The sequence below is a fragment of the Amphiprion ocellaris genome, chromosome 15 (assembly GCF_022539595.1).
Source record: "Amphiprion ocellaris isolate individual 3 ecotype Okinawa chromosome 15, ASM2253959v1, whole genome shotgun sequence".
NCBI classification, from domain to species: Eukaryota; Metazoa; Chordata; class Actinopteri; family Pomacentridae; genus Amphiprion; species Amphiprion ocellaris.
This window is the reverse complement of record NC_072780.1, coordinates 15,891,886-15,899,596: the sequence shown is the minus strand read 5'-3', so window position 1 is coordinate 15,899,596 and position 7,711 is coordinate 15,891,886.

Below are 7,711 nucleotides of genomic sequence, written 5' to 3'. Positions count from 1 at the left end.
GATTAAATGAACTGTCTTTAAATTCAGCTGAAAAACTGGAAAACATGTTCTAGGGACATTCACACTTTCAGAAAAGGAGCATAGTATGGGACCTTCAAAGTCAGTCTTCTACTTAACATTCACTGTGTAATGTATTCAGAATATGTTTGTATCACATAAAACAGCATCAGACAAATGATGTGTACAACCATTCATCCCTGGGTAAAGTGAGCTGCAAAATGTGTAAGATATAGCGATTAAATAATGAGACTGGACTTAGATCAGTCAAACGACAGTGTGCATGCCTGAACCACATGGTATACAGTTACCAATAGGTAAACATAGACAACTGCTAAAGATTTCATTCTGCTGAATGGAATAAAATTGAATTGCATGTTCTAAATTGCAGCTTTTGTGATTTGCTCATTGCATTGCTTCACCATGCAATTTTGATTTGAAACCAATTATTTGTTCCGCTTTGTTTTACTAAGAGCTACCTTTCATCTAATATACGTTAGTAATAATAAACTGTAAGAAATTATCCACATTAGGTGAGCTGCAGACCAAAAGGTCAAGCAATACTCATATTTATTTGGACAATCCACAAAAATAACAGCCTTCCTTCAACTTAGTTGTATCCCCTGATACAACCACTTCTCCAAATAAGAAAGTGATGCTGTTATACAATGAGTCCTGAAGAGAATATGCCAAAGATCATGACACGTAGGAGCAGTTTGCAAGAAAGAAGCCTGGGGCAAAAACGTGGCTTCTCAGTGCAAATATAAATATACAATCCAGATCGCTGCACCTAAATTCTATCCAGAACAAAGGTACACTGAAGGAAAGTTGACTTCAATACAGATTGTTGTGCCTCAGTAGAGCTTTGTAGCATATGATGGCATGTTTTGATTTTAAAGTCAGACTGATGACATGTTACCCGTCAATGATGTGGAATTAAAATAACCTGTTTTTCATTCATTGACTGCTGCCAAAATAAAAAAGACGCATTTAATATTTTGTCTGCAGGTATGTCTAAAGCGCCATGGTGATTGTAAAATAAAAACTGTCATGACAGGATTTCTAATCAGAGGCGCTTTTAGTGCTAAGCTACAACAATAATGTCATTAAAATAAAATCTGAAACAAGTTGATTAAGCTTTTAAACCTGTAAATAGATATTTATGCTTGTTAAAGGGGCTAAGCCAATACTTTAAGCCACTGAGAGCCTCCAACCGGGAACCATAAAAATGGAATTGACGCGCTTAATAACCGAACTAACGAATGACAGTCCAACTCATTTTAACTTGCCTTGAACACTGTCTTTATTGGTTTCCCAAAAAACTCCAAAGTGCACAAATTCCTATTCACAAGTTGCCGTTCGGCATACAGCATTCCGCGTTCGGCGTTTAGTGGTCAAAAACTGATTTGTCCCCTTCCGGCTGGAAACCCTACCTAGCCACAAAGGTTCCTACCTTATATAGGTAAAATAGACAATCAATTAATTACAAGTGAAACCCACTGACACCAATATAATTTACAGAGCATATTTCAAATCTGCTCCTACACACCAGCCCCTAATTGTCATGGCAGGCAGACAAGACAATTCAATATAAGGAAAACAACCATAGGAGCAGGATATAAAACCCAATTAACACATTTAATGTCCCAGTTTATACTTCTTGAGCCAAACAAAGTTTAGTCACTGGTCTCTCAAGAACACTGTTTTTAGTTTGCAGTTTAACAGAACGCACTAAGCCTTTTGCATCAGGAAAGATCTCCAACACTTTGCCAAGAGGCCAGGAACCCCGGGGAGCTGAGGAATCCATGATAACAACAATATCCCCAACAGTTAAACTTTGTTTTCTTTGGTTCTACGTCTGTCTTTTTTGCAACAGTGGCAGGTATTCACGAGTCCATCGCTTCCAAAACAAGTCTGAAATGTACTGAACTTGTCTCCAACGACACTTCACATACATGTCAGTAGATTTGAAGAGTCCAGGTGGTAAGGCTGGTTTTCCCTTCAAAAGAAGGAGGTGGTTTGGAGTAAGAGGTTCCAGGTCATTTGGGTCGTCAGACAACTTAGTGATTGGACGATCATTGAGAATGGCTTCTACCTCTCACATAACAATCTGGAGTCCATCATCATCTAGTCTCTGCTGGTGCAAAACTGAGCTCAGCACAGGTTTTACTGTGCGTATCATACGCTCCCAGGCTCCACCATGATGAGATCCTGCTGGTGTATTGAATCTCCACTCGACTCCATCTGAAATCACAGCACCTTGAATGCGCTCATGATTCAATTCAGCAAGAGCCTTTCTCAGTTCTCTTTCTGCTCCAATGAAATTTGTTCCATTGTCTGATCTTATATTGAATACCTGCCCTCTCCTGCTGATAAAACGCCGTATTGCATTTATGCAGGCATCTGTTTCTAACGAGTGTGCCACCTCCAGATGACCTGCTCGACTGACCATGCAGGTAAATATTACTCCATACCGTGTACAGGTTGTCCTGCCTCTCTGTATCTCCACAGGTCCAAAATAATCCACTCCAACATTGGTGAATGGAGGTAAGTCCGGCACGATTCTCTCCCTCGGAAGATCTGCCATTTTTTGTTCCATGGCCCTTCCATTCAGGCGTCTGCAATAACTGCATTGAGAAATCATCTTCCTGGCATCTATAGAAGGAATGTGAAGCTTTGACAAATAAGGCCACCTTTCCAAATCAGCAGCAGTAGGAATGTCGTCTGGAGAAACTGGCATCTCCGTCTGTGTGAAGACTTCAGGCAAGGGATAAAAGCACTTTCCTTCAAGACTTGAAACCTCGATTCCAAACAAGGAATAAGTGGAAACAACCCTTTCCTGTCGCATCGTTTTCAAACAAAAATGGGTTCTTTTTCCAACAATGTTCAATTGCCGCATAAAATACTCAGAACAAAATGTAGCCGTGCTACCAGGATCCAAAAACGCATATGTTTGAATGATTGCATTTCCTTTGGTGGACTTAACTTGCACTGGCACGATGCTGAGAATGCTGCGATTCTTTCCAGCCCCTGTATGCCCACATGTCTGGGAAGCTGTTGAAAGGCTACCTTCTGGTGGCTGGCCTGTTTGCTTTGGCTCAGCTTCGATCTTTGTGATGTGAAGAGCTGTAGGATGCTGTTGATCGCAAACCTCACACATCAAGCGTTTGTCACATTCTCGACTTATGTGTCCAGCTCTTAAACACTCAAAACATATTCCCTTTTCCTTTAACAATCAGATCTTTTCTCTGTGCTTTTTACGCTGGAATTGTTGGCACTTCTCCAAAGAATGAGTACGTGAACACCAATGACAATACAAAAGGTCCTGTTTCTTTGTATTGTTTGTGTCTGTATTTTCTTTGGGGGAATGAACAGACGTCACTATAGCAGCAAAACTGCTTTCTTTCCCTTTAAATGTCTTTGACTGCATTTTGAATTTGTGAGCAGGTCTTGAGATAGCTGTATTTTGTGGTACACGTTTCAATATCTCCAAAGATTGGATCAGTCAGGATCCTCACGTGCTTCTCCAGAAATACCACCACATCAACAAAGTGAGCTCTCCGATCATGAACCTCCATAATGTCATGAACAACAGCTCTCCATTTTTCACGAAGTTTATATGGCAACTTAGAAACAACGGTCTTCATATTACTTGGCATATTCAACTCATGCATATGATGAAGCTCCTCCATCGTATTGCAGCACCTACGTAGGAACAAAGCATAGGCCTGTAATGATTTGGCATCCTCTGATTTTATTGGCAATTTTGTAGTTGTTGCCAAAATGTTCTTGGAGAAGAGCTTTAGCCACAATATAGCCACACTCAGGGTCCATGTGCTGGCAACTTTGCACCAGTTCTTTTGGCTGCCCTTTTGTGAACTGGAATGGATCACCTTCAAATGCTGGAATTTCTCTTGCTGGCAGAGAAAGCAAGCGCTGTTGGTGTATTAAGGCAGCTGTTATTTCATTTTGTTTGTGCACAATACTAACAACATCACCAGATGAAAACTGATCCTTATGTTGATTATCCATGTTTTGCTTCCTGTTTTGAATTACCCAATCACTTGTTGTAGCAGGCTGTAAAACTTTTGATGTTTCCAAATGTTTTGTTTTCATTGCTGGTTGTTTAAATTGTGGCATTGACCAATCCCTTTGCTCTTGTGTTTTACAGGATGAGGGCTCATACTCCTTTGCCATTGGGTTGAATGCATTTTGTACCAGTTTCCTTTTTTCTCTTTCAAAATAAGAGTCCATGCCATCCATTGATGCCTGAGAACGGCTCTGTCCCTCAGAAGCCTGCAAAACTGCCAACTTAGCATCTGATGCAGCCAGTATCGTCTTCAACTCAAGTTATTCCTTTTTCCTTTTGATTTGCTGCTCCTGTTCCTCCAGTGTGTGTCGTTCTTTTAAAGCAGCCATTGGGGCCAAACGTGCAGCTCTTTCTGCTGCTACGTTTATTTTTACTGAGGAAGCAGTACTTGACCTGTTACTTGTGTAACTTTTGTTTGAATATTTACCCACGTTAGATACACTATCATTGGGTTCAGTATTATCATGTTCACCACCAACACCATTATTATTTCCAGTTTCAGACACACCTTTTTCATTAGATTTTACCCACACTCCAACACTGTAAACAAATTCATTGTTAAACATCATTTTAGCCTTCATCCATGTTTCATGTCTTTCTTTTTCTTCTGGTGGTAACAACCCCATTAAAGAATCGTGCATACACTTTATTTCACCACATAGTTCAGAAAACTCATTCAGAGATTTTCGTACCTCATCAGTTTTACCACTTTGCATTAAATCTTTTATCGTTTTTCTTAAAGCGGTTGCTTTGTTTAGCTTAGTTTTTCTACCACATTGCAGTCGGTCTATCTTGTCCGCAAGTCCTTCAACAGTTAGTTTAACCACCTGTTTGCTCGTCAGTGTATCACTACAGCCGGCCTCAGAGTCCGGGTTACCGGCTACAGCTGACACACTGACGTCCGGCGGTGTGTCACTCAATGCACAATCATCCATTTAAATCCGACAGTTCACTTAATACACAGTCAAAATGTTTTTCCACTTCACCAACCAATGCATTGGGATTACGCCATAACATGCACACTATTTTTAGATGGCCATCATTATAAATGGTAGCGCTACACATACCTATTTCAGAAGACTGATCATTCAAAGCCGCTACCGTGAAGCTCCTCCGCGTCCTCACCGGCGTCTCTCCTCTTCTCCCGCAGCTGGGTCCAGGAACGCAGGTAAACAGGTGATGATCCGCTCAGGTGTCTCCTCCAAGCCTCCGCCACCGCCATGCCTCCCTTGTCCTCCCGTCCTCACCTGCAAAACACGACAACAAAGTCCCAGCAGCCGTTGTTGAACTTTTCAAATCAGTTTTTGACTTGTGTTAAAGGGGCTAAGTCAATACTTTAAGCCACTGAGAGCCTCCAACCGGGAACCATAAAAAACGGAATTGACGCGCTTAATAACCGAACTGACGAATGAAAGTCCAACTCATTTTAACTTGCCTTGAACACAGTGTCTTTATTGGTTTCCCAAAAACTCCAAAGTGCACAAATTCCCATTCATAAGTTGCCATTCGGCGTTTAGCGGTCAAAAACTGATTTGTCCCCTTCCGGCTGGAAACCCTACCGAGCCACAAAGGTTCCTACCTTATATAGGTAAAATAGACAGTCAATTAATTACAAGTGAAACCCACTGACACCAATATAATTTACAGAGCATATTTCAAATCTGCTCATACAATGCTATTTATTTCTGCCATATTAAGTTTGGTCTCACAGTATGGAGGAAAGATTGCAATTTTCACTGGAATACATAAGAAGAACACAAATGTAAGAGTCTTATGTCACTGGTTTGTACAACATTGACCCACATATGTATTTTCTGAACAGCTTCTGCAGTGGCACACATACACACCTAACAAAATATCATCCAAAAGAGAACAAAACAAGACGCTGAGGCATGATGCTTCAAGCTACCTTAGACTGTGACTTTCTTCCTTTTCTAAGAACTACTTTCTCATCTTTTTTTCCCACTTTTCTCCCACCACAGTCCTTTGACGGTATTATGAAGCTGAGCTGGAGCCTTAGCAAGAAAAGGATCGAAGTAGCCTTGACAGAATCTTCATGAGCTGTGCACAGATGTTAGAAGCTTTAGTCACAAAAACTACTGATCTGCAGGATTTCAATAGGAACAGTGACTTAAGGGAAATGGTGAAGGTATACACAGCAAGAAACCTACTACTACTGACAAAGTGTTGTTCAACAGCATTGTAGGCTGTTTATAGCTGGTCCATATGGCCAGACTTAAAGAGAGGAGGACAATACATAGACTATATTTAACAATGGATCTAACAAAGTGCGATGCCACCCACTGGTTTGAAGCCTCGAGCTAGTGGTGCGACACTGAACAGGAATGGCCCCTAATAAGAGCAGGTTTTTCACTTCCCACACTGGGCTTACCAGACAGGTATCAGGTATAATCAAGTACAAACTTAGTGTAACTTGTCACCACAAACACAACAGAAGTGAATGTCTGGAGAAAAAATTACTGTTTAGTCCTTTAACAGAGGCTCTAAAACACTTTTTGTACACTCATGTCCCAAAATAACCACTTAAACTTATTAAAGCGCCTGAATGGATCATAATGACTGGTTGACAAAATACTGATTTAATATTTCATGAGAGAATTTGATGTTTTTTGAATGGGATTCACTGTTTTGGAGCAACAGCTAACATCTGTCTGTTTAAAGGTTTATGGTGCTGCATTTGCCTTTGCCTCAAGGTATGGTAGCTGTTGCTTGGTGGAGGGGTGACCGATTAAACATAGCAAACATTTTTTAATCCTCTCTCCTGGAAAAATATTCAGTGTTACTATTGGTTTTTCACAAAAAAAGTACCAGGCATACATGCCAAGAAGCAATGAAGCTATTTTGATGTCAGCAGAATGAATGGAGCCGGAAAGCTAATGGATTTAGCAATGTTAGCTGACTTAAAAAAAGAAAAAGTATAGCCAGTAAGCCAAATTACGCACATTTTAATGAAACCTGCTCAGTTTGAGCTCACTGTTGAGGATGATCCACACGGATGTCTGTCCATGGCTTAGCTGGCTGGAGAGGATCTACGTTTTGCCTGGTCTGTTGTCCAAGCAGAGGAGGAAGTGCCAGCTAATCTGAAGCTGGCTGGGGTTTTTGTGATATTCTCATGGAACAGCAGTCACATGTCTCAAACTAATTAACTACAATGTAGCAAACACAAAAGTAACTGAATCTTAACGTTTGATAATGTTCAGTATTAAGTGTGAGGAACACAGGAAAAGCCAAAATACATGTGAAAACCATTATTTATTATTTATACATCAAAAACGGGCATTTATCACCAATACTAAGACTCATTTCCCACCATAGTCTGACAATCAGTGGTGTTTGATGCTGTCAGTACACAGCATTGGAGATCAAATTTAGATTGTTTGGCTAGAAACTTTCAGAGAACTCTAAATGTGGGAAAATCAAAGATAAATGCAAACTAGAAATGCCTCCACCTACCAATAAAACTGCAATTTCCATCAATTCCTGTCCAGACTCTATCTGCTCATCTATTATATGTACCAAAGACTTTGAAAAATTCATTAAAACAATGAAATACAAGTTCAGAACAAATTCTGTGTGTTTGTTGACATAATTGGCTTATAAAGC